Source organism: Pectinophora gossypiella, chromosome 25, assembly GCF_024362695.1.
Source record: "Pectinophora gossypiella chromosome 25, ilPecGoss1.1, whole genome shotgun sequence".
Classification (NCBI taxonomy): Eukaryota; Metazoa; Arthropoda; class Insecta; order Lepidoptera; family Gelechiidae; genus Pectinophora; species Pectinophora gossypiella.
The window spans coordinates 2,511,537-2,538,609 of record NC_065428.1 but is presented as its reverse complement, the minus strand read 5'-3'; the positions used below and the strand labels follow the sequence as shown (position 1 = coordinate 2,538,609).

The following is a 27,073-nucleotide window of genomic DNA, read 5'->3' as shown; positions in this document are numbered from 1 at the left end:
GCAGTGTTAATGCATGGGCCAAACAGTGGATTGTATAATACATACAATACAAACACGCCCGTATCGCTCTCGGCAATTCCGAGCCCAACGATAGCGAGTCGCTGGTCCCGGACCTTACATTGATCAATCTGAGATGGCGCTGCTTCCAATTCTACACAAAAAAAAATCTTTAAAACGGGTCAATAATCCGCAGGCTGAAGGAGATACGGCATTACAATAGCCAACCCACCAAATGTCAAAACCTGAAACCGTCAACGTATGCTTTTTTTAACGACATACAAGAAATATTTTGGCGCCAGCAAACTGTTCAATATAATATACCTATTTGCTTGTTATTTATAAAATAACAAATGTCGTTTTTAAATAAATACAATATCGCTGTATTTCATTTACATAATTTGACAGTTTATTTCAACATTAATTTGCCATTTTGACGTGTCGAATATGTTTTAAGGCTGTTTAAATGTTTTAAAAAGATAACGAAACGGATTTATTGATTGAATTCTTGACTTTTGACTGTAATTAAACGTAACGCCTTTGATTTATATAGGTATTCAAATTCAAATTCAAAAAATATCTTTATTCAGTTGGTAACATAGTTACACTTTGAATCGTCAATTTTTATATAACGAACGTCTCATCCGCCTAAAACTAATGCAGCTTCTCACAACCTGTATAGCCGGAGAAAAGAAGCTGCAAGAAAAACCACGGCACAGGGCCCTAGACGTTCTTTTTTAAAAAAATAAACATAAAATATTTTAATACAATTGAGTCATTTAGCTGCCTACTATCAGTTCTCAAACAGTTAATCCCATGCATTCATATCTTCTAAATAATCACTAACTTTATAATAACCTTTTTTGTAAACTTTCTGTTTAACTACTGTCTTAAAACAGTTGAAAGGCAAATTCTGAATGTCAACGGGAATCTTATTGTAAAAACGTATACATTGCCCATGTAGTATGAACTATTACAAATTACATGTAGTATGAACTATTACGAATAAATGAATAGGAATACGAATATAAATATTATATTGCTTAATATATTATAGGTTCGAGTACTTCGCCCTTTTCAAAGTTTTCCTTTCGTAACTTGTAAATTTACCTGTACCTTATAAAGCCACCTACACACGCATAATCCAAATATGTTAACTACGGATTCCCAACCGGTTCTCTGAACTGTATACTCATTTGTTTACATAGAAAGTGATTTAGCGTGTGTAACTTTAAGTATGGTCTAGTGAGAGATGGAAAGTGTAGGAAAGTGTTAGTTATGAGATGTGCAAAGGAAGTAGGTAGATAATGTTAGTTAACAAAGTGTTAATTTGGTTAATCCGACGGATAAAGGGAAAGTGTTGGGATGTAATTTGTTCACTTTTGTGCATATTAAGTGTATGTATGACCGTGATTCCTAATTAAACGTTTTACCAGGTGCCTTCAGCGCTCCCCATTTGTCCGGCCAAGTAGTTAATGCGATCTGCGGCAAATCTATAATAAGTCACGTCAAAAAAAAAAGACCGTGGTTCCTAATTACGTTGGTCTAGCAGAAATCTTGGTAAAGTGTGGGCACCTGCATACCCAGCTCATCTTGCTATGGATGTACCTCTGACTATCCCAATTGGGAATATAGTCGTGAGCTTATGTTATGTGATGCCTAATAGGAATTAACAAGAAATAAATAAAATACAGGGTGTGAACATCATAACGGAAACCTTGAGGGATGATTCAGGCCATGATTCTGAGTTGATATCAAGTGGAATGTTCCGTCGCAAGAGTATGAAACGGAAAATAATTTATAAAAAACTAAAATTTTCATGAATTTTTCAACAGGAAAATTCATTTGATATCAACTCAGACTGATGGTGAATCATCCCCCTCAGTATTTGTTACGAAGTCACTAACACTCTACTTGTATGGCTACTTGTATGTACTTGTACAGGACGTAAGTGACATCGTAAGAAATACTAAGGGCGATTATTCAGCTCATTATTCTGAGTTAATATCAAGTGGACTTTTCGATCGCAAAGTATATAATGGAAAATAATTGTATATAACAAAAAATACATGAATTTTGCGACGGAAAATTCCACTTGATATTAACTCAGAATCATGGTCTGCATTATCCCCTTCAGTATTAGTTACGATGCCACTAACACCCTGTATGTTTCCAAGTTTACTACCTCTAGTTTTATTACACTGTACAATAGTTTAAAGGGATAGCAAAATGAGCAAAAGATGTTCCCAGACGATAGGATATTGAACCCAGTGTGGGCGTTCAATGCCGGTTTGGAGCAATGGGAAAGGATGGATACCAAGGATAGTTCAGACTGAATGATAAAACTACAAAGCCTCAATATAAATATTATATATATTACTATTATAAATGGGCATTGGAGTAGCGTGGTGGAGTTTGCTCCATACTCGCTCAGGTTGATTGAGCGGGGTGTCTATACCCAGCAGTAGGACCCAGCTTTGTCGAATAGGCACAATTTCGAACCTAAAAAATTAATCGACTATTCGCATTTTTATTACACCACATACTCGTAGCATGGACACCGCCTACATTGACGATATGGCCACACGTTGATTGAAATATTATTAAACGTTGACATTTCAACGATATGGTTAACTTAAGTTGGCTATATCATGAAATATGACCATTTCATGAAATAGTCGAACACATCATGAGATTAATGACTACCTAAATGATAAAAATGTCTGGTATTGAATGTATTCCTCTAGTTATTAAATAACTTGTAATGTATATCCTCATTTGTTTTTAAAAGATGTGTTGCTGTTGCAGTTTCTTGTCATTTCTTCTCCTCAGCCATAACACCTTGCGAAATGACGTAAATTCAAAAATGTTACATTGACCTTCAACAAGTTTATCCATGATAATTACGTTGAATAAATGATTCTGATTTCTGATTTCTGAATGATCAATTCTACGATCTGGCCACGACAGATATACCACCAATCCGCACTAAACGTTTCGTCTCTTGCTTTTTGATGCGAACAGCGAAGGACTAGAACTGTCTGCCGTCGTCTGTTTTTCCAGCTCGTTTTAAACTGGGAGTCTTCAAGGTTAGAGTGAATAGGCATTTGGTAGGTACGCGTGACCCTAGACTACATCGTCAGTTACCATCGGGTGAGATTGTGGTCAAACGCGAGCCTATAATATATTATTTATAAAATAAAAAAAAAAATGCATACATATATTTTTCACAAGGCCCGCTTACCTAACCTGAAGATTTGAGAGGTCCTGCTTTTTTATATAAATAAAAATATAAATTCATCATCACTACCACAACCAAACACAACACAAGCTACACGATAGAAGAAGAAGATCATCACTAATTTACGAGCCCCGCTCTGGTCGGTGTAGCATTCTCCATTCTTGTCTATCAAAAGCCAATTCCAGAAAAAAGTTATTCAAAATTAAATTTGGGTTTCCACGAGTGTGTCTCATGCATATTAATTTCAATATCTTAATTTTAACCAGCTTTTTATCTGTTAATACCAAAACAACGGTAATATAAATCCACCTGTTGGCTATGTTAAAGTATTGAAGTAAATCTTGATGAATTGCCTACTGGTTTACTAAAGGTAATAATTAAGACTCTGCTGTTAAACACATCATTCATCATAATCTGTCGACGAGCTGATTGGAAAGTCAATAAGCATAACTGCAGTTCAATCACCTTTGGAAAATTAGGTAGAAATCTGACATCCTACAAACAAATAGACTCATAGTCGCTAAGAACATTTCGTATTGTATTGTATTGTAAATACGTCTACATTAAGTTGTGTAGTATGAGTTCATCTTACTTATCAAGCACTATCCTGTTTTTCACACGGTCCGCTTTCCTAACCTAAAGATTTGACACTCTGACCTCCCAACCCGCGAAAGGCAAACCCGCCCAAAACATGTTACATTAAGTATAAATATATTATATAAAAAAGCCTTATATAAAAGAAAACTACACATTTTTTTTCAATTAGTGTAAACGCGAGAAAACGGTTGGTCACGTGACGTTATAATTCAACAAAAAACGAACTGTCAAACAGTATCACTTAAAACCTGACAGATAGCTTTTATTTTGTGAAATGTGACGTCACACGAAGTTCAATCATGGCCGCCCGTATTTCGAGTCTTGTAATACACTGATAAAAAATCGCATTTTTATTTTGTAAAAATTAAATATTTAAAAATGAACTTAATAAAAAAAAACTATTAGATAATTATCGTTAAATGATAAACCACGATATCCGACATATTTTATATTTTATTGTTACAACTGTTAAGTAACCAATTATATGGTCCACGACTTTCAGTGTGGTCTAGCTGAAGTTACGTTAACTCATGCAAACATTCTTAACTTCGTTCATTATAAAAAATATCCATTTGCTTTAGGCGCAGAAAGTCATAAAAGTTGATGAGTTAATTATTCCATTCACGTATTCAATCTTCATTGTATATAAGGGTACTTACTTAAATACATAATAGGCTAGTTTCCAACTAGTCAAATCAGGTACTTTTTACTAAATGTCAAAATACGAAATAACTATGGAATTTGTATAAAAAACCTACCTGTGACGTCATAGAAAAACATGACAAAATGCCGCACTTTTTATTACAATTTTGGTTAAAAAAAATATAAATAATTTAATAAAAATATAAAACGATTTTGTCACCTTTAAGTAGATCTGTCTTTGGTTAGTAATCAGATTTTCATAATTTATGTTTGACCTAGGCAACTAACCAATTGCACTATATTTATTTAACTTCAGACATGGAAAAAAGAAGAATATCTACTACTTCTCTTTCCTGTCCTTAATTGACTCGATCGGGAATCGAACCTTGTGCTACTAATTTGACAATCGAGATATCTAAGTACAGCCATTACACGACCAAAACTGTCTCGACTTGGTTTTTTAATCACAACGTAATAATTTTGACATTAAAAAGATCTACCGATACAGACCGACAAAGAGTAAGATTAAAAGCATTAGAACACAAATTATACCGAGCCGGGAATCGAATCTAACACCTCTAGCACTCGGCCATTACTATTATAAAGCAATCTTGCCACAACACCTTTACAAACCAAATTAATTTCAAAATTGGAGTCTCGTAATCATCAAAGCGCCATCAGCGGTATCTTCTCTCTCTTTCTCACCTGTACAGTTTGTATTTATCTGTCCTTTTCATGTTTAGAACCCATTGGTTTTCTTGTTGCTTTATTTTTTAACACTTTTTACATGTTTGGATGGTATTTCTTTTGAGCCTGTCGTTATCAAACTTTGTACAATGTTTGATCAGGTAACGGAACCTATTGTATTGAATAAACGAGCTTCTTAGTGGCATTGAGTTTATATCGCGCCAGATATGCCTAATGTGATATTTATACCACATTTATACCTAAATAAATGTGATATTTCATGACTTTTGCGACGGAAAATTCCACTTCATTATTAACTCAGAATCATCCCTCGCAGTCTTCGGCGCGGTGTCACAATACCCTGTATGTGAACGGTACATGTTAGTTTCCTTGAAGAGATCCAATCTTGCCGGCTTATCTGACGGTATCTGCCCTTTGAAGTCCGTCTCGTACTAAGAGGAAGTGCTTCCCTCGAGGATATGTGCTTCAATGCATAAGACATGTTCAATATTTCGCTTCTGGAATATAAAAGTGTCAAGTTTAGTTTCTTAAAATTACGCCTAATATAGTAATCCCTAACAGGGCAGGCAGAACTAAATTTACGAAAAAAACAACATAGAGTTTACAGTCACTATAAATGTTTTTTTTTTTTTAAGTGGAATTCCCATTCTGGGATCTCTGTCTACCGTAACGTAACGGAAAATAGGCGTGATATTATGTATGTACGTAATTTTTTAGACAATAAAGCATATATATGAGGATATGACCTCATAGGCAGCCCAGTTGCTGCAACGGTTGCCTCTCACTTTGAGGTCGCAGCTTCAAATCCAGCAAAGGCCTAAACCAATGATTGTCCAATTTGTTTTCGAATTCATGTTTGGATCATAAAATATCATGATTATCATGTGCTCAGCGGTGAAGGAAAACATCGTGTGTTCCTCTAGTTATTAAGGTATACCCTCATTGATTTAAAAGATGTGTTGCTGTTGCAGTTTCTTGTCATTTCTTCTCAGCCATAACACCTTGCGAAATGACGTAGTTTCAAAAATGTTACATTGACCTTCAACAAGTTTATCCATGATAATTACGTTGAATAAATGACTCTTGATTTCTAATAACTTTGGGAACATTCCTTGAGCGGCACAACACCTCAGTAATAAATGTTTCTTTCTTTCTTCCTACTACAACGTGTATTAAAATAGCTGACATAGTTTTTAAAGTTAAAAACTAGTATTAATCATTACCGTAGCTTCCTTGTTTGATGCATTCCCATTAATATAGGCAATAACGAGATGTCTGTCTGTCCGAGAAATAACTCCGACGAATAACGGATTGACCAATTTTGATAGAACTCTGACCAGGAGGTTAAAAAGGGCACATCGAAGCGATTCATCTAAAAAAAGCAATATTACAATTAGACAATACATATACAAAATACTTTATAGTTAGAAACTATTTACAGTAATAAAGGTGATTGGAGTCTCCTTTTAAGCGTAGTGCCTGTGTTAAGAGTCTCCGCTCTTCAATAGAAACAAGTTGTACACAAATAAGCCAAACAAAATAGCTTAAATACTAAACATTAAACCCACAGGACCGCGAAAAATGGAAAGAGGAAGGGGAGGCCTTTGCCCAGCAGTGGGATCTTGTATGCTAGATTACATTAAATTAAACTAAACATTTTTTTAATACGTTATATATAAGTAACAGTGTATAGCAATTGAGGAGCTCGGTGGCGCAGCGGTTAACGCGCTCGGTCTCCGATTAAAAGTTGAAGTTAAGCAACTTTCGCAAAGGCCGGTCATAGGTTGGGTGACCACAAAAAAAAAGTTTTCATCTCGAGCTCCTTCATGCTTCGGAAGGCACGTTAAGCCGTTGTTCCCGACTGCATTAGCATTCGTTAATAATTCGCACTGGGCCCGCGTGGTGGGTTTAAGGCCCGATCTCCCTATCCATCCATAGGGAAGGCCCGTGCCTCAGCAGTGGGGACGTTAATGGGCTGGTGATGATGATGATGTATAGTAATTTACAATAAGGTGAAAACCAAAACATTATACCTCTAGATTTTTTTACAATAAATTTAAATTGTTCAAGCTACTTCGTGTGTAAGTATGTGTGTGTGTATGTGTGTGTGCATAATATGTGCCAAAAGAGAGTATTATTCCATAGATCAGTATAAATTGGTCTTATTTCGCTCCTATAACTGTATATTACGCAATCTGATGGAACGCGGCCAAAAAGAATATTGACTGTTCAAAATAGCTCGTGATAAACAGGGATGCATTTTTGGTGGAGATAATGTGTCAGGCGAATAAAGCTTCTCTTTTATTTTTCTTCAATAAATTGCCTCTGAGAGCAACAAGGCCTCCCACGGTCCTTTGATATGTTAAATCTAGAAATTTTTAAGAACAGGTTTGTATTGTATTACTAACTCTTCTTCTATCGTGTGGGTTGTAAGGTGGATTACCAACCCCATCAAACCTGGTGCCAGGGTTACTATTGAGCCGCGAAAGGCCCCTGACATGGCTCACGTAACGACTACTAACTTGCGTCAGTAAGAAGTAACCGGGACCAACGGCTTAACGTGCCTTCCGAAGCACGGACTTATAAGGCCTATTATAACATCAATAAATAGCACAAAATAAGAATCTCAACTAATAGACACTTAGGTATCTTTAAATTGGTAGTTTAGTGTTTACTAGTGTGCCTTAGGGGGTGGGGTTTCCCTAAGGGAGTGTCTACGTTATCGACCTTGGTGTGTTATTGGGGCTCATGAATAAAATCACTTAATAGAGATCACTGTCTATTTTCGAGAAAAACATAGTAAATTTACATTACACTTTATCAACACCGTAGAGCGCGCGTTCTACATAAAATATTAGAAAAGCCAATTCTAAGGCGTGTTGCCCCGTTGCCCGGACCGTAGAGACTAAATGTAAAGTGAGGCGAGGGGCTGCCTCCGCTAGCTGTGCGCTAGCGCTGTGTCAGCACCTACAGTAGTTTTCTAGATTAAAAATAAATTATGAAATTTTGATTAAAGACAGATCTAAAGTTGAAAAAAAAAACGTTTCCTTTTCTATTTAACTTACGTATTTATGAATTATTGAATTTTAATAAAGAAAAATGTAATAATAGGTGCGTTTTTCTATGACGTCACAGGTTGCTTTTTCATGCAAATTCCATACTAATTTCGTGTTTTGACGTTTAGTAAAAAGTAACTGATTTGACTAGTTGGAAACTAACCTATTGTTTTTATTGACTTATTTGTTTAACTTCCTATTGTTTGAAATTAGAACTTATAACTAAGTACCTACTTAAACTATAAATAAACCACTATTTGTATTTGACTACTATTACTTGACTACCTACTACTTTGTATTTGTACGTTGCAGTTCACGGTAAAACTTTTTAAGTTTGTGATGTACTGTACTAAATATAAAAAAATACTTTGCAATTGTTTATAAAAAAATTAAAAAAATAAAATATAAAATAAAACATAAAAAATGGAAATTAAAAAAAAATACCGTTGCATTAAGTACTTGAAGCATTCGAGTAAAAACTGTAAGCTAAACACTATTATTACGCTTCTCTAATTAAGGTCAATTTGTCCACCGAAATGCGTAAATTATGGTCATTATGTTCATGCTATGGCCATAGAGTTCTAGGTGTTGTTTCCGTTTCCGCTTATTAGCGGTCTCCCGTGGTTTTGCTTTTGTTAATTTGCTTGTTCTGCCTACCCTGTTAGTAACACCGAGTCATTATGTTACCCACTGACTTCTACAGTGATTAGGCAATCGTGTTTACCTTTATATCGCAATGTCACTTGCCATTCAAAGTAAGTCTAAAACAGCCGAAAAAGCATTTGGTTTAAAAAATTAAAACATTCATCGACCCACAAATTACAAAATAAATTAAACTATAAAATCTACATACAAAGTAACACTAAACTAGGTTGACCACAAACTACGCAGTTCTCGGACAAAGATGAAATAAAATGCTAATGATAATGATAATAATAATGATGACAAAAAAAGTAAAAACCCTTTACTCCACCGGATGCAGTGACAAATTCGTACAGAACATTAACCACGGTGCACCGTAATGCATTTATATCACCTCCACAATGTAATGAGGTAGGGCGACCATCTTTGGATTAGATTGTGGATATATTTTTTAACATAAAAGATTTTATGTAAAGGTCTTGGTCAAAGTTTGTCAAGTTTTATTTTTATGAAAATAATTTAAATTATTAATTAATTTTGATTTAAGAATGAAAATTAAGATGGTTGCTTGAATAATTATAGCGTAAAATTTTATGTTAGAAACTCACTGTCTTATTTAAAATAAGTATGCGCTTAACTACATTGCAAGCTGGTCACCTGATTGTCCGAAAATAATATGATCGGTGCTTCGGAAGACACGTTAAGCCATTGGTCCCGGTTAGTACTTCCTCATGTAAGTATCTAGTCGTCACATGAGTCATGTCAAGGGCCTTGAGGGGCTAAACCTGACACCATAAGAAGAATATTGACTGAAGTCATAATGACTTAACAACCCTATACTACACAAATAAACACTTTCGTGTGTAAAATATTAGTAAAGATAATGGTCACCCCATATTTTTTAAAGTTCAAAGTAGTCCCCAACGCTATAACATCATGGAGTCACTAACGTGGCCACATTTACTGGACTATTAACTTTGAACAAAAACACAGGTAGGTACTAGACCGAATACAGTTTAAAAAAAAAGTAAAAAGGGCTATTATCTGTGGTCATTTTAAACCTATTTGTCGACCGATTTTAGATATTGAGTAATTTATTACGGTAATCAATTTACTAAATTGTGATCCTTGTTACATTATTCTTTTGACAAATATTAATAATTTTTGGATTTCGCCCGGGCCATACTTTCTGTGGGCTGAAAGGTGACTGTCAAAAGGTGTTGATGAATCTTTGATTGTTCTACTGTTCTGTTGACGAACAATTCATGGATTGAACGATAATGGGCTTTCAGTTTCAGATTCTTCCCGTCCCACTTTTTGAGTGCTGATGTTCAATCTACGGTAGTAGTAAATCTATGATTTACATAAATACCAGATAAATCTAGTACACTCCAGTTTATGTTTACAACTGTTCCATGACATAGGTGTTAGCACTCAGCACTTAGGAAATTAGTAGGGCTACTCAATAGAATTAGGTTTATTTAGGCCACAAACATTCTAGATCTACTTACCTACCTATAATCTAGCTTTGCTGAATTTATGGTACAGTCATGAGCAATATAATGTACCCACTTTAGGACTCTGTCGCACTAACATATTTGACATTTAGTGCGACTTACAGTTCAATTTGTCAAAAAAGTTAATGTGACATGGTACCAAAGTGTACACATATACGTATATAATGCTCGTGACCGTACAAGATGAAAACGACGATATAGTGAGTAAGATTGGGAAGGGAATATTAAGTTGGTTTGGACACGTAGAGCGGATGAAGGATAATAGGATTACGAAAGCGGTATATAAAGCGAAGGTTGGCAGAGAAAGGCCTAGAAGGACGTACATTGACCAAATTGGAGATGTCCTTAGAAAAGGTTCAGTACGATCTATTCTGAACCGGTGCGTCTATGAAACAATTGTGGAGGAAGCAAGAGAAGTGTGTCAGGATCGAAGCAAATGGAATTCCATAGTCTCTGCTTTACCCCGGTGGGAAATAGACGCGTATTTACGTCATAATGTTCGTCTTTTGAACTGCTCAAAACTTTTTTTGACTATTTATGGCATTATAAGTACTAAATTTAAGATTACAGGCCTGAGAGTGCGAACCTCTGCTCGTTTGAGATGATTATACATATATTATTATTAATAGCCCTCAATGTCCCAATGCAGGGCAAAGGCCACTCTTCCCTTCTTCCACTCCTCCCTGTCCCCAGCTTGCTCGCGCCACCGTTTCGAGAAGCGGTCTACCTCGTCGCGCCATCTTTTTCGTGGCCTTCCTTGATTATATATATTAAGAACTTTTTTATGTTCTACCTCCGTTCCCGAAAGAAATAGTGTGAAAGATTTTACTTTATAATTTCGCTACATCTTTAGTCTTATTCAGAGTCTGTACGGGGCGAAGAACTCTCTGCGAGAAGTGCTGAAAGATTAACTATAAACACATTTATACAACGTAAATATTTAAAACTATATTATTTTTTAAATGCGGTTTTATGTGGGTTAAGGAAACTTGACTCGAAGCTTTTGAAATGTGGTATTGGGGATGGAAAGTTTAAATTGGACAGAAAGGATTACTAATAAGGAAGCACTAGAAGGAATATGGGAAAAGAGATAAATATTGAGTAGATACTTATTTACGTAGTAGTATTTTTGTTTTCATCCCGAGCTTCGGAAGGCACGTTAAGCCGTTGGTCCCGGCTGCGTTAGCAGTCGTTAATAACCACCAATCCGCACTGGGCCCGCGTGGTGGTTTAAGGCCCGATCTCCCTATCCATCCGTAGGGAAGGCCCGTGCAGGGGCAGTGGGGACGTTAATGGGCTGGTGATGATGATTTTTACTTATTTCATGTGGGTAGTTCTTTTACTTATTTATTACTAGCGACCCGCCCCGGCTTCGCTCGGGTGCAATGCTGAGGAAAAATGAAAATATTTACATCACATTAAAAACCTCAAAAATAACAGTATTTCTCCACTATTTAATGGATGTTATTAAAACATATTTTTTTCCTTTCTCTTGCATCACTCTATTAAAAAAAAGCGCATCAAAATCCGTTGCGTAGTTTTAAAGATTTAAGCTTACATAGGGATATAGGGACAGAAAAAGTGACTTTGTTTTATACTATGTAGTGATTTAGAACGCATTAACCCACTTCTATTATATTTATACAAAATGTTCCAACAGTATGTATAGAATGATGTTGCTACCCATATTCTGGAGAAAATACAGAAGGCCTTCTTGAGATTTCTCTACAAGAAAATGTATGGATACTACCCTTTCCTTTATCCAACGAAATTCCTTTTAGGAACTTTAGGGTTTAATTCTCTAGAGGTGAGGCGTAATTACACTCTATTAACAAATGCCTGCCGTACGTTACGCGGTGGTTCGGACTGCCCGGAGTTGGTGACGCAGCTGGTGAGACTGTACGTCCCCAACGTGCCCACACACAACCTGCGGCCGCGCAGCCACCCGCTGCTGGCCATGTCGGCGGCGCGCACTGTGGCGCGCACACACTCGCCACTCCTCCGTGCTGTGCACATGCTCAATGCACTCCTTGCATCAGCACCAGAGTGTGATCTGTTTGTGAGTGAGTGGACGTATGTGTGTCGCGAGTGTATGAGGTTCTGCGAGAAGATGAATGATGTGTGAAAATTAAATGTTTTTATATTGTTTATACCTAATTTTTCATAATGTTTAATTATATTATTGTTTATATTTAAAGTTTCACGGCGCATTGGCGCCTCTGCACTGTAAAGTCGTGAAATGTAAATAAATAAATAAATAAATAAATAAATATTACTTCTCTTTATTTTGATCATAATAATAATGGGTGGAAATTGTAATTGTACCTTGGTGTAATGAAAAGGGTCATCATTTATACCCAAAAACAAAGATAAAAGATGCGTATTACGTCTGTTATTCATGAAATTAGAAGTTTAAACGAAGAAAAAACTTAACAACGCCATCTATCGTGTTTTTGGGGAACGCCAATAGGAAAATCCCTTATTACGTTAAATAAATGATTCTGATTCCGAGTTGATAAACCTAGCTCAGCCGCTGGTGGGGAGCGGAGAGTTGCCGTTCTATACGTAGTGTTGGCAACATTAAAATATTAATTGACAATACTCTTTGTAAGTCATCATCATCAGCCCATTAACGTCCCCACTGCTGGGGCACGGGCCTTCCCTATGGATGGATAGGGAGATCGGGCCTTAAACCACCACGCGGGCCCAGTGCGGATTGATGGTTATTAACGACTGCTAATGCAGCCGGGACCAACTGCTTAACGTGCCTTCCGAAGCACGGAGGAGCTCCAGGTGACAACTTTTTTTTTGTGGTCACCCATCCTATGTCCGGCCTTTGCGAAAGTTGCTTAATATACTTTTTCTAACTAGTAACATTTTTTTTTGTATGGCAATACTGCCCTACCGGAGCGTCACGTGGCACGCATACTTGTAACAAAACTATAAAAACTCAATAAATAGTGACATTCAAAGGAGTTTAAGTTTTCACCACCACCAGCATCACGCCATGACAGGAGACACCACACACAGACAGGAGAGATATTATTCCTTACTCTACATATTACGATTTGAAAGAATTACCAAAGGAACGGACTACACAATTTCTAGCTTAATTGATATAGAACCTATAATTTTGGACCAATTCGGCGATTTGACCCCATAAAGAGGTCAGTCTTCAGTGGAGTAGAACGACATATGGGCGAATAAAAAAAGAGGGGACCTACCAGAGTACATGTGGTATAAACACAAGCGTAGCATAGCATAAGAAATAATACTACTAAAAAAATATAATAATATTAAAAATAACATAACATAACAAATACATTATTGCACAAACAGGAAAAAACAAAATACAAATAAGTCTAAAGTAAGTAAGTCAGTCAGTGTTAGTAATAAGTCTAATAAGTCTTTATTGCACAATTAAAAACAAAACAAAAACATCTTATAAATAAAACACCTCCTCCAATGCGTCACATCGAGGCAAGGTGCCCAACAGGCTGGCAGCATTACCCCTCTACTAAAATAAATAAGTAAATAGTGTACTATAATCCTCTGCCGAAGGTTGTCTGGAAGAGATCGCTCTTAGCGATAACGCCGCCTTTGCCCACCTTAGAATTAGATTATCCTGTAAATGTTTTGTAAATGTGTGTGCAATAAAGTGTTTTATTGATTTATTCTTCGTTTGTCCCACTGAGTTTCGTCCCACATTAAAAAATCCTAGTTCGTCCCAAACAATATGCTTCGGGAATACAGACGTGATGGTATGTTGTATGTAATTAAAAAGTCGAAGAATAGGCTAGTTTCCAACTAGTCAAATCAGTTACTTTTTACTAAACGTCAAAACACAAAATTACTATGGAATTTGTATGAAATAGCACACTGACGTCAAAGAAAAACGTGATAAAATGTCGGACTTATTATTACGTTTTTCTTGATTAAAATTAAAAAATAAGTTAAATAGAAAAAAAGAAAATATTTTTCGTTACTTCTAGATCTGTCTTTATTTAGTACTTAATCAGAATTTCATAATTTATCTTGAAACTAGTACACGACCCAATTTCTGAAGTACATTTATATGTTTTAAAAAAGAAATACCTTAGATATTTCTTTTTTAAAACATTTTAAATGAAAAATTAAAATATTAATTTATTTATAAATATTTCATTTTGTTTCAGGTAAATGTTGTCCCGTTTTGCCGTATGTTGATGGCTATGTATGTATGTCTACATATAAATAATTGACACACATATAGATACCTGTACAAATTGACCATAAGATGATCGCTTTTTCTGTTATCAACTCCTGGAAACCACTTGATACCCATTATTTAGTATCCAAACATGAATTTAATTGTGAGCGTGAAGAATTAGATTTTCATGCATACATACATAAACAGCCTATATACGTCCCACTGTTGCCCAACAGGCCTCACCTCAATCAACCGGAGGGAGTATGGAGCATACTCCACCACGCAGCTCCACTGCGGGTTGGTGGAGGTGTTTTTACGGCTAATAGCCGGGACCAACGGCTTTACGTGCCCTCCGAAAAACGGAATCATCTTTCTTTTTCGGACGATCAGGTGATTCAAGCCTGAAAAGTCCTTACTAAACAAAGGATAGTCTCACAAAGTGATTTCGACAATGTCCCCATCGGGAATCGAACCCGGACCTCCAGATCGTGAGCCTAACGCTCTAACCACTCGACCGCGGAGGCTGTCATTGTCATCCATTATTATTTTTTATTTTTTTTCTATTAAGTAAAAGCCATTGATGGCGATGTGACCTACAAATAGTAAAACATTTTTACGGCGTACACGCCGACCTATTTTGACTTTATCTTTTTTTGTCTAGTTCCATTATATTCTACGACACGACATTTTGATAGTACAATACAATACAAAAACTCCTTATTGCACTTAAATCATATAAAAAATACATTAGGTATTATAATTAGATATGTAATAAATACAACAGGCGGTCTTATTGCTAAGGTAGCAATCTCTTCCAGGCACTAACGCGGGGGTAGTAAGCTCGCTGACCTTTACTATTATCTAGAAATGTACTTATAGTATTGATTGATCATTTCATGTAATGTAGTATTATTTCTTATTCTATGATTCTATGATACAGTCGTGAGCTTATGTTATGTAGTGCAATGGAAACACACGCAACTCTTGCGCAACTGTGTAATGTTACCCGACATGTGCCGTTCAACAACCGTCATATAAATTATTTCAGGATTCTGACTGTATGTGTGCGAAGTCCCATACATAAATTCACGCCCGTAAACCGTAATGAGAATTTTTGACGAATCAGAATCATTCTCAGTCTCTTAGAATCTTTATTTCAACGTAATCGTTATCATAGATAAACTCGTTAAAGGTCAATTTAACAGTTTTGAATCTATGTTACGAGAAGAAAATACAAGAAACTGCAACTGTGACACATCTTTTAAATCAATGAGGGTACACATTACAAGTTATTTAATAACTAGAGGAACACATTTCATACCAGATATTTTTATCATTTAGGTAATACAACTCTGTCTACCCCTTCGAGGAAAGGCGTTAAGTATGTTATTTTATGTTTTATGTTAAATTACGGAAGTTCACCTTTATATCTAGTAAAACATACAGTTAGTTTGAACATTCTGGCAAAATGCCAAAGACAAAATAGCTGTTGCGTCACTTTACAGGGAAATGTAAGCTTGTGGACGAATACAGCTCTATTGCGGCACATCTTCACGCTCACTGTCACCCTTCCGGGGTAGGCAGAGACAAGAGTTAGGCAAACTCAGTTTTGGCACAGTTCACTTATCTCTAAGTAAGGTCGAGTATTTATTATACATTCGGAGGCAAACAAGAGAAGCAAGCAAGAGAAGTCTGTCAGGATCAAAGCAAATGGAATTCTATAGTCTCTGCTTACCCCGGTGGGAAATAGGCGTGAGTTTATGTATGTATATGTACGGAGGCAAACTGCAAGAGTATACAATAAATAAATATACATAGGGTGTTAGTAACATCGTAACGAAACCCTTGAGATAAATTCAGACCATGATTCTGAGTTGATAACAAGTGGAAATTTCCGTCGCAAAAATATGAATTGGAAAATAATTAAAAAAACAAACAATCAACCGGAGGGGGTACGGAGCAAACTCCACCACGCTGCTCCAATGCGGGTTGGTGGAGAACTTCCATATATAGGGTGTTAATGACATCATAACGAAAACTTTGAGGGATGATTCAGATCATGATTCTAAGATGATATCACGTGGAATTTTCCGTCGCAGAAGTATGAACTGAAAATAATTAAAAAAACAAAAAAATTCATGAATTTTAGCGACAGTAGATTCCACTCGATATTAACTCAGAATCATGGTCTGAATCATCCCCCTCAGTAATCGTTACGGTGTCACTAATATGATTATATATTTCCCACCGGGGTAAGCAGAGACTATGGAATTTCATTTGCTTCGATCTTGACATTTTCTCTTGCTTCCTCCACATTCATCAATCGTTTCATACACGCACGCCGGTTCAGAGTAGATTGTATTAAAACTTTTTTATGAACGTCCTTTATTTGGTGCATATCAACAACGACTTACAGTTAGGTGGAAATCATCGCGCTACTTCCATTACGGGCAGAGCAGCTTTTTTTCACTTGACTTATTGTAGATTTTCCGCAGATGGCATTAACTTCTTTGCCGGAAGCGCAGAGCAGCAACGCAGAAGTCATGCCAGAAGAAGCCAATTTTAATTTAAAACGTCTATTTCAGTACGATTTTGAGTCCGACTCACACTTGACCGCTTTATTATAATACTGAATGAAATGCGAGAAGGTTCGTGAGGTTTGCACAAACAAACACACAAGCGGACAAGGTTATACTTGTTGAATTTTCGCTTTCCTTAGTTTATTAATAATGTTGAAGCAATTGTAAATCTGTTATATTGAAAGTCCCGGGATTGATAAATGGAACAAAAAAATACTTAAGTAACTAAAATTCTTGTTTCTTCTTATCGTGTGGGCTATGAAGTGGAATACCAACCTCATCAACCCTGGTTTCAGGGTTATTACTGAGCCGCCAAAGGCCCCTGACATGGCTCAGGTAACGACTACATACTTACATCAGTAAGTAGTAACCGAGGCCAACGGCTTAACGTGCCTTCCGAAGCACGGATCATCGTACTTTCTTACTTAATTCTTGCTAATACCTGTACTTACATTGCTTTTTTGTTAATTATTCACGTCTACATCTCCTTTCGTTCCGGAAGTCCCGGGTTCGAATCCCGATGAGGACATTACCACAAAAATACTTTGTGATCCCTAGTTTCGTTAGGACGTTACAGGCTGATCATCTGATTGTCCGGAAGTAAGATGATCCGTGCTTCGGAAGGCACGTTAAGCCGTTGGTCCCGGTTACTACTTACTTATGTAAGTAAGTAGTCGTTACATGAGCCATGTCAGGGGCCTTTGGCGGCTCAATAGTAATCCTGACACCAGGGTTGATGAGGTTGGTATAGAACCACGGAAGCCGACTCTAAACCGTCGAGCATGCATTAAGTCTTTCATGAGAGTGGAGGAAGCGAAAGTAGTGTGCCAAGATCGTAGTAAGTGGAATTCTGTGGTATCTGCCTACCCCAGCGGGAAATAGGCGTGATATTATATATGTGTGTATCGGTAAAGCTATCAGTGTCACTTGAAAGTCAGCCATGCAACATTGAATGTCCTAGAAATGTCAGAAAGGCCCATTAAAGGTGTTAGTGTAAGTGTCCAGCCTTTTATGGACACTGGACTCCAAGAAATACGTTTTTTATTAGACATCAAACTAGAGGTGTCGTAAGTAGATATCGTTGTTTGTCAATATCGATAGAACTTCCATAATATATATGTGGGATAATACGTTAAATTAAAAAAAAAATTGTAACGTTAGGTCGTTACTCTAATTTAGTAGTTTGTTTTTATGAAAATGGCAACACTGTCGGCAAATGTCATTCAGATTTTCTACCAGAGAAATGTCATGATTGTTTATTTTTATTCAATAAAAAAAGAAGTTGTTTTCAAGCAATATTTCTTTGATTTTAACAGAAACATAACCAGCCTATATACGTCCCACTGCTGGGCACAGGCTGGAGTTTGCTCCATACCCCCTCAATCAACCGAAGGGGGTATGGAGCAAACTCCACCACGCTGCTCCAATGCGGGTTGGTGGAGAATTATATTAGTGACATCGTAACAAAAACTTTGAGGGATGATTTAGACCATGATTCTGAGTTGATGTCAAGTGGAATTTTCCGTCGCAGAAGTATGGAAATGAAAATAATTAAAAAGCACAAAAATTTTCATGAATTTTTAACGACAGCAGATTCCACTTGATATCAACTCAGAATCATGGTCTGAATCATCCCCCTCAGTATTCGTTACGGTGTCACTAACACCCATATGTACTTGTATGGTGTAAGTGACATCGTAACGAATACTGAGAGGGATGATTCAGCTCATTATTCTGAATTAATATCAAGTGGAATTTTCCATCGCAGTCTGTCACAGTATTTATCTCATAACATAAGATAAGCTCACGACTTAAATAAATCCCAATTGGGGATGTCAGAGGTAACACTTATCGCAAAATAAAATAGGTACCCACACCTCACCGAGTTTTCTGTTAGACCAACGTGATAGGTGGTGAGCCGTATTGCCATCTGTAATGGTCGAGGCAATTGTGTTTGTGAAAACTGTACTTAAGATGAATTAATAACTCCTTGGTGCAAGTTAGTAAATTTAGTACCGGGGTCAAACCGGCGCTCTCCGTTTGAGAAGCAAGCCCGTGAACTACACCACTATGACTTTTTGAGTTGGTATTTTGTATTGTTTATCGATATATATCGCCTATACGCCACACTATCCCCAATCATTCCGTTTCTACGATTCCGTTCAAGGCAATGTGAAAATTGTCGGTATTTTTATTATAAAGTAATTGGTTATCGAAAGTGTTCACTCTACGTCGAACATGTATTGCCATTTGAGATGAATTACGACTATTTAAGAACCTGCATTCAGCATTTTGTCCGACTAAGTACTTAATGCCTTATAGGGCAAATCTACTGTAACTTGTAAGTCACGTCAAAAAACACATGCGTTCAGTTGCTTGTTAAATTTACTTTATTTACAAAATACATAAATACGGGAACCGATAGTATTTTGTCTTTTTTCGGGTTTAACGAAACTAAAAAAACTATCCATCGCGCAGTTGAAGAAAGCGCATTCATAGCACGTGCTACAACAGATGCGCCCTATATGCACTCAGGCGCAACTCTGCCATAGCAAACAGAAACCAGTATGTCTACTCCATGCGTCTGTGTAGCGCGTTAGCTGTCCGAAAAAGATTCTGTTTTTTCGGCTAGGCGTTCTTTTCGACTCTACCACACCCACACTTAGGGCTGATATTCCAATAAACTTCTTCTTCTATCGTGTGAGTTGTGAGGTGGATGACGAACTTCATCAACCCTGGTATCAGGGTTACTCTCCAAAGGCCCCTGACATGCCTCATGTAACGAGTACAACTTACATCAGTAAGTAGTAGGTAACCGAAAATCTTACTTTCGGACAATCAGGTGATCAGTCTGTAATGTCCCAACCAAACTAGGGATCACAAAGTGATTTTTGTGATATTCCCACCGAAAAAAAAGTCTAATTAGATTTGTTTGATCATTTAGACTGGCTTCTCTTTCTAGATTAGCATTCTAGAGTGGTATTAATAAACAAATCTCAGCTGAGACTGCCCTCAAAATCATGCTGAAGTCCCTGTTTTTATATAAAAACTGTCACATTGACATGATCTTGACAGCAGTCTCGAAGCTGAGATTAGTTTATTAACACCACCCTTATACACTTCTCATCAAAAAAATCGAAACACTTCCGTTTTCATTGTTTCTGTCCGAATTTAACACAAAAAAGAATTCATACGATGAAAAAAAATACATAAATGTATAGCTGGCAGTTTGGCCATTACAGTAATAAGCGAAAATTCTAAATTCAAAATTAGAATTTCATTTGTTTATCTTATAAACGAAATGAATCACTGTTTTGAGACAAATGTGTGTTTAGGGTTGGAGTACATTTAGCGTTTAAAAACTAAAAATTGGCGCCTATCCTTAAACTTTTTGTTTTTTATTTCAATACTGTGACTTTGGGACGTCTGAAAAAAGGTTTTTTTTCTAAAACGTATGGATACTTCGCCCACAGAAGCCGCCCAAGTTGTGGCATTGCTGGATTCTGGCCTTAGTCAGCGTGTTGTGGCTGCAAGACTGCATCTAAGCCTGTCATCTGTTCATAGAGTCTATAAACGTTATCGGGAGACCGGTTTGTTCACGCGCCGTTCAGGATCTGGCAGGAATCGGGTCACTTCTGAGCGAGATGATCGATTTATTGTAACAACTTCTTTAAGAAATCGACGCCTTAACGCTTTTCAACTGCAGCAGCGGCTTCGTGTTGTACGAAGGGTGGCTGTAAGTGACTCTACAATTAGAAGAAGGTTGAAGGATCGTGGACTGGTACCGCATAAGCCAGCAAATGGGCCGAAATTAACTGCAGACCATCGAAGAGCGCGCCTTAACTTTGCACGTGAGCACCTAAATTGGTCATACCTACAGTGGAGCAAAGTTCTCTTTTCTGATGAGTGTAAAATTATGCTGTATGGTAACGACGGAAGGAACAAGGTCTACAGAAGAGACGGAGAACGCTATGCACAATGCTGCATTGAAGAAAAGGTCAGCTATGGTGGCGGTTCGTGGACGGTTTGGGGAGGAATCAGCGCCGACGGTAAGACAGAGCTTGCTTTCGTGTCTGGGCCACGTCTGCCTGCACTAAACTGTCATCGGTACGTCGAAGAGTGTCTCGAGCCTCATGTGATGCCCTATGCACATTTTATTGGCAACGGCTTCATATTCATGCACGACAATGCTAGGGCTCACACCGCGGGCGTCGTACGAGATTATCTTAACGAAGTCGATATCTCTATTATGGAATGGCCAGCAAGAAGCCCGGACATGAATCCCATTGAACATCTGTGGGATGAATTAAAGAGACGAATTCGAGCAAGAGATCCTGCCCCAGAAACACTTAGCCAGCTGCAAGATGCAATCCAAGAGGAATGGGACAATATACCACAGCATGTGATCGTGACTCTCATCCGATCGATGAAGAACCGTATGGAAGCAGTAATTAGAGCTCGGGGAGGGAATACAAGTTATTAAATAAACGTTTTTTAGCTCTTTTTTTCATTTACGTGTGTTGTTTTATCCATTTCCTTTATACTCCATACGGAATAAAAATGACTCATTTAACAAAATACGAAACCTATGAAAAATTCATTTAAATTTAGAACATTAACATTAAGATTTGATAAGCTCATATTACTCACTATTAAACGACATTTAACATTTATTCCTAAATGTACACATTTTTCTGATAATCCTGACAAAACGTAAACTTGCAAGGTGTTTCGATTTTTTTTGATGAGAAGTGTAGTTTATCTGTGGCACAGTCATAACCTATTTAAATTTGGAAGACTTTATTCTTCGAATAGACGCTTAGCAATTGAGAAATTTGCTCATAGATTGTTTTATCAACTGCTATTTTTTAACTATGTCTCCACACAGCTGCATTGCTAAGCGTTTTTTGTGCAGTCAAGTGGGTTAAGTTCTCGATGTCAATCGTTTATGTTAGTTTGATTATTGACAGCTTATGTTGTGTGATATGAACGATTTATGAGGCGTTAAGAAGTGTGAGAGCGATGACGTAATCGGTACATTCTATCTAACCATAGAATAAGGAATAATACTATGTATAGAACGGCGACTCTCCGCTCCCCACCAGCGGCTGAGCTAGGTTTACCTCACCCCTTTCGAACATAGTTTAGACTTGAATCGTATGGCGTCAGACGTCACACACACAAATGCGCGTGTACAATATCAATGTGTGGTCTGTGTAAAAAAAGTTGTTTGTATGAAGTATTCGGGGAGTAGTTTACTACTAACACTAGTCTACTAGTAACATATGTCCAGCCCAGTCCCATTTCAAGCAGCCTTTTTCGCTACGTCTGCGTCTGCTATTTTAATTTTCGAACATTGCTATTATTGAAAATAAATTCGTTGAAGTCAAATACTAAAATTTTGCTTTCATCCCGATCAATCAATTGCTTTGATTCCCGTTCTTCTGAACTAGCCATAAAGTTAAGACGGCTGTTTACAAAAAAAGCAAAATAGCTGGTTGCGAACATACAAGACATTCATAGGGTATAAATGTAACCGAAGTCTATTTCTGCTGCCATGTCCGCGTTGGCATTGAGCCAAGATGTTTATACTATGCGATGATGGCACAGCGTATCATGGGCATCATGGTACCATCAGCCGATTTATCTTACCATCAAACCTTTTCATAAACGGCCTCTGTGCCCCAGTTGTTGCGCCTTGGGCTCACGACTATAGGATTCGATAAAATACGACCAGAATCCCGACATCCGGGATCCCGGTCGTATTCCCGGACGTATTTTAGTCCCGAAAATTTCGGGATTCAATTTAATGAATCCCGGGATTTTCGGGATTAACATATTTTTATATAAGTCAATAAAAAGGTGCGTGAATCGAATGTGTAAAAGTTTGTAAAATATCCGCTTCTCGTCGTACACAATTATGGAACTACTTCATAAATTATTTTCAGAATTACCTAGTTTTGTGTTTATTTTATAGGGAGAAAGTATAATTTTGATTCGTTTTTTGAAGCTTTAACTAAAGATTTTAAAAAGCAGTTGATTTTGTTACGATATGTTTCACTCTCTTTTGTTACCACTTTCTAATACCAATACAATCCCGAGACTATCCCGGGATCCCGAGATTAAACGTAGATAATCCCGAAATCCCGGGATTACAAAAATGGTCCGGGATCAAATCCTCTAACTCACGACCCGGAGGTTCCGGGCTCGGATCCCGGTGGAGACATATCACGAAAATCACTTTGTGATCCCTAGTTTGGTTAGGACATTACAGGCTGATGACCTGATTATCAAATACATTTTCTGGTACTTACTTAAATCGTTAAGTATTATGACACATTTTTTTTATTATTATTATAAACAATTGAAAAGTACATTATCATGTTTTTAAAACATTTTTTATGAATATAGGCACGGCAAAGATCGACCGTTGCAACTTTCTACCCCATTAGTTAGTGACCAGGTGCAGGTGCAGGTAATGATTTGACAAAACTGATAGATTACTTTGTTACTGATAAGCTTTAGGGTTCGCCAGCTGTGCAAAAAACGCAGGGGTCAACGTACGAATAAAAATATTTGACACTTAAAAGTTATTCTGCTTTTCTTTCTTTTTATTTTTTATTTTCTCATTGCTAAATAAAGACCCCAACGAAGACCGTTGAGTGAAAACCTCAACGGTTGCAGAGACGAAGATGGCAGCCATCGGTACAGCAATGCAGAACTTAAGAGGCAAGTCATAGGGACTGTAACCTGGAACCTGGCAGAGGGCAGCAGTAACTGTCAGTATTTCAAAGGTGGAGGACAGGAGTCCCTAGCATGGCTTTGAAATAGACTACTCTGGGAGCCATCCCACTCGCGTTAGACAGACTACTGCGGGGCGGAAGGCCGAGGAAAAACAACACTGTCCTATTTTTTCCTAAAAATGTAGCATGGACAATGCTACACCGACAAGAGTGTGGCTCTGAAATTAATATGAACTGAAAAATGATAAGTACTCTTCTCTTCTTCTTTGCGAGTCGATGGTGATCGATAACATTGGATCGCCATCGTGGTGAAAGGATCGGCCAGTCAAGTAAGAACAGAAACAACAGCAAAGAACGAACGAACGATAAGTAAGTACTAGAAACAATTCTTCAAAATCAATCCAATCGATAATAGTCTTGAAATATATTTTTTTAGTTTGATTTTATGCTTGGATCATAGATAGGTAATTCATGTGGTTTCCAGGATTTGCGCCCGGTTAATGACTACATCCCAATTGGGGTAGTCAGAGTGGAAGCACAGTCATCTTAATATAAAGGAAGGTGATTTATTCATAGTTCATTCTGATAATACTACTCCTTTAAGTTGGCCTATGGCAAGAGTTGTAAGGACGATTCCGGGACCAGATGGTAGAGTATGAGTGGCATAAATTAAAATGTCTAATAATAAAAATTATATACTTAAGATCTTTTAGAAAGTTGTGTCCATTACCAATTTGATATGTTAAGTTTTATATAATTAAAACACATAATAACGGGCTCTTACCGCGTTTAAATGGGGATATGAGACTCCCGATATTTCGACACTGTTGCAAGTGCCATGATCGAATATCATGTGATATTCATGATGTGAATATCGGGAGTCTCATATCCCCATTTAAACGCAGTAAGAGCCCGTTATTATGTGTTTTAATTATGATAATAACCGCGTAAACTTAAAACAAAGTTTTATATAGGTATTCTTCCTATCCTTTCTAACTTTTATATAGGTATATACTGCATGTTTAAGTCTCTATTATTTTTCTTATTGTGGCTCTGGCCCAACTATGTTTAATAATTTAATTAAACATAAAATTCATATTTTTTCCGTAAAACGAAACAACATTGTTTATGGTTTTTAAGCTATATTTTAGTTGTCTATGGTGGACAATGACACTGAACTTTTTTTCTCTGTACCGAACGGTTGAATTTTATATTCCATTTAATACAGTTCTTAAAATTTAATCTGCTTTTTATTTAACATGCAGATTAGTGGGGGAGTCACTTATCGCAAGATAAACTATGTACCCACACCTCACCGAGCTTTCTGTTAGACCAACGTGATAGGTGAGCCGTATCGCCGTCTATAATGGTCTAGCCAACTGTGTTAGTGAAAACTGCACTTGAGATAAATTAATAACTCATTAGTGCAAGTCCAGTACCGGGGTTCGAACCGCGTATAGAAACCTATTCGTAAACATGACATAGCTCCCGATACTCCCGAAATACCCGGCATAGTTTACGAAAAACTAAACTGGGTTACCGTGCAATTGTACCCGCTAGTGTTGCCAAAAACTTGTAGGTAAAATTACTATCGACATTGAGACCTATCGATAAAATCACGAGTCAAGAATATAAAGAAAGAAAGAAACGTTTATTTTAAAGGGTCGCCACAGTAACAAATATAAAACAAATATAAAATATAAATAAAAAATATCGACTTTTGTTTTCGAGTTGTAATAAAAATTTGACACTTTCGGTCTGCGGTCTGTGTTGCTAGAATTTTGTAGATAATATAAAAAGAAAAATCGATACTCAGTTCGATATATCGATATATGTATATATAAAACTTACACACACTCACTCTACACTTAGCTTTATATACAGATGTTGTTACCCTAAGAAAATACTGTGTAAGATAACTGTAAGTAAACCAATAAATACGATAAATAACTACGACACGTATCGATCGATATATCGAACTGAGTATCGATTTTTCTGCGAGTTACAAAAACAATAATGATATTCGTGTACATTTGGCGCGCGGTTTCATCTTCCTTCTTTTTAATTTAAAGTAAAAAATGAGAATAATTAACATAATCACATAATACACCATAACGTCTGTAGCTCCGAAGGACAATTCAAATAATTTAAGTACTTAATGTAATATTAAATGTTCACATCTCTCGCTTCTATAATTTTTTTTATTAAAAACCGCGAATATTCTGCTCTAGAACGCCACATAATATATTATTAAACGCATTCCTTCTTCGAAAATATTAAAAACCTATATATTTTCTTGCCGTCCACCTACTCAACGACAGTCTGAGCCTAAAGATCCCACTGCTGGGCAAAGGCCTCCCCTTCCTCTTTCCATTTTTCGCGGTCTTGTGCGTACTCCAGCCAGTCCCTCCAGCAAGCCATATTAAGGAAAACAACAGTCTCATATTAAGGAAAATAACGATGCACTTTATCGATAGTCTATTTCGATGAAACAACACTAGAATTCTAAAATCGAAGCTTACGACACAATTGTAAACGACTTCCAAGACAAACCACAAACCCGACATTTGATATACGATGGATCGTTTTATGTCACTGTAGAAAAGTTCAGATATACAGATAGACACTTCCCGCTTAGGGACGGTACTGAAAAGTATCGGCGTCCGAAGGACGTAATATACGATCCCGACGACCCGATTACTCTAGCCACAGAGGCCAATCAGCTCGCGACACCAAACACTTCAGGACCCCGATACCGAGCCCGGCGTGGTCGACGATTTCCCTCATTCAGCGCTTAATCGACCCACTAGGGTCGATTAATTCTTTCAAATAGTTTTCCTCTCAAACGACGCCCTAAGCCGAGGTTCGCGCCCAACTGGGCACCTCAGGCCTGTTGTCTTAAACGTTGTACCGGGTGAGAGACTTCAGCGCTCCCCATTTGTCCGGCCAAGTAAATGCCATCTGCGGCAAATCTGCAATCGGCAAGTCTCATTTCCCTGCTTTAAACGCTGTAAGAACCCGTTATTATGTGTGCTCGTCTGTCTGTCAAGACTATTTTGGTGAAAAATCCTCGCAATGGACAGGTAAAAATATGTAGTTTTAATTCTTACTCGGGTCTATGGCAAGTTAGAAGTTTTCCAATAGACAGTAAGTACGTGTTCA

At 37.2% G+C, this 27,073-nt stretch overlaps 1 protein-coding gene and 1 long non-coding RNA gene across 4 annotated transcripts in view; one reads left to right on the top strand and one right to left on the bottom strand.

Annotated features, from left to right (window-relative positions):
- Positions 1–27,073, top strand: part of LOC126378102 (limbic system-associated membrane protein-like) — a 214,842-nt gene that overhangs the window by 109,427 nt on the left and 78,342 nt on the right. The gene's annotated exons all lie outside the window — the stretch shown is intronic.
- On the bottom strand, positions 5,595–8,149 carry LOC126378250 (uncharacterized). Its single transcript, XR_007568065.1, has 3 exons — positions 8,000–8,149; positions 6,409–6,557; positions 5,595–5,682 (listed from the first exon to the last, which is right to left on the bottom strand). It is a non-coding gene; the product is annotated as an uncharacterized LOC126378250 (long non-coding RNA).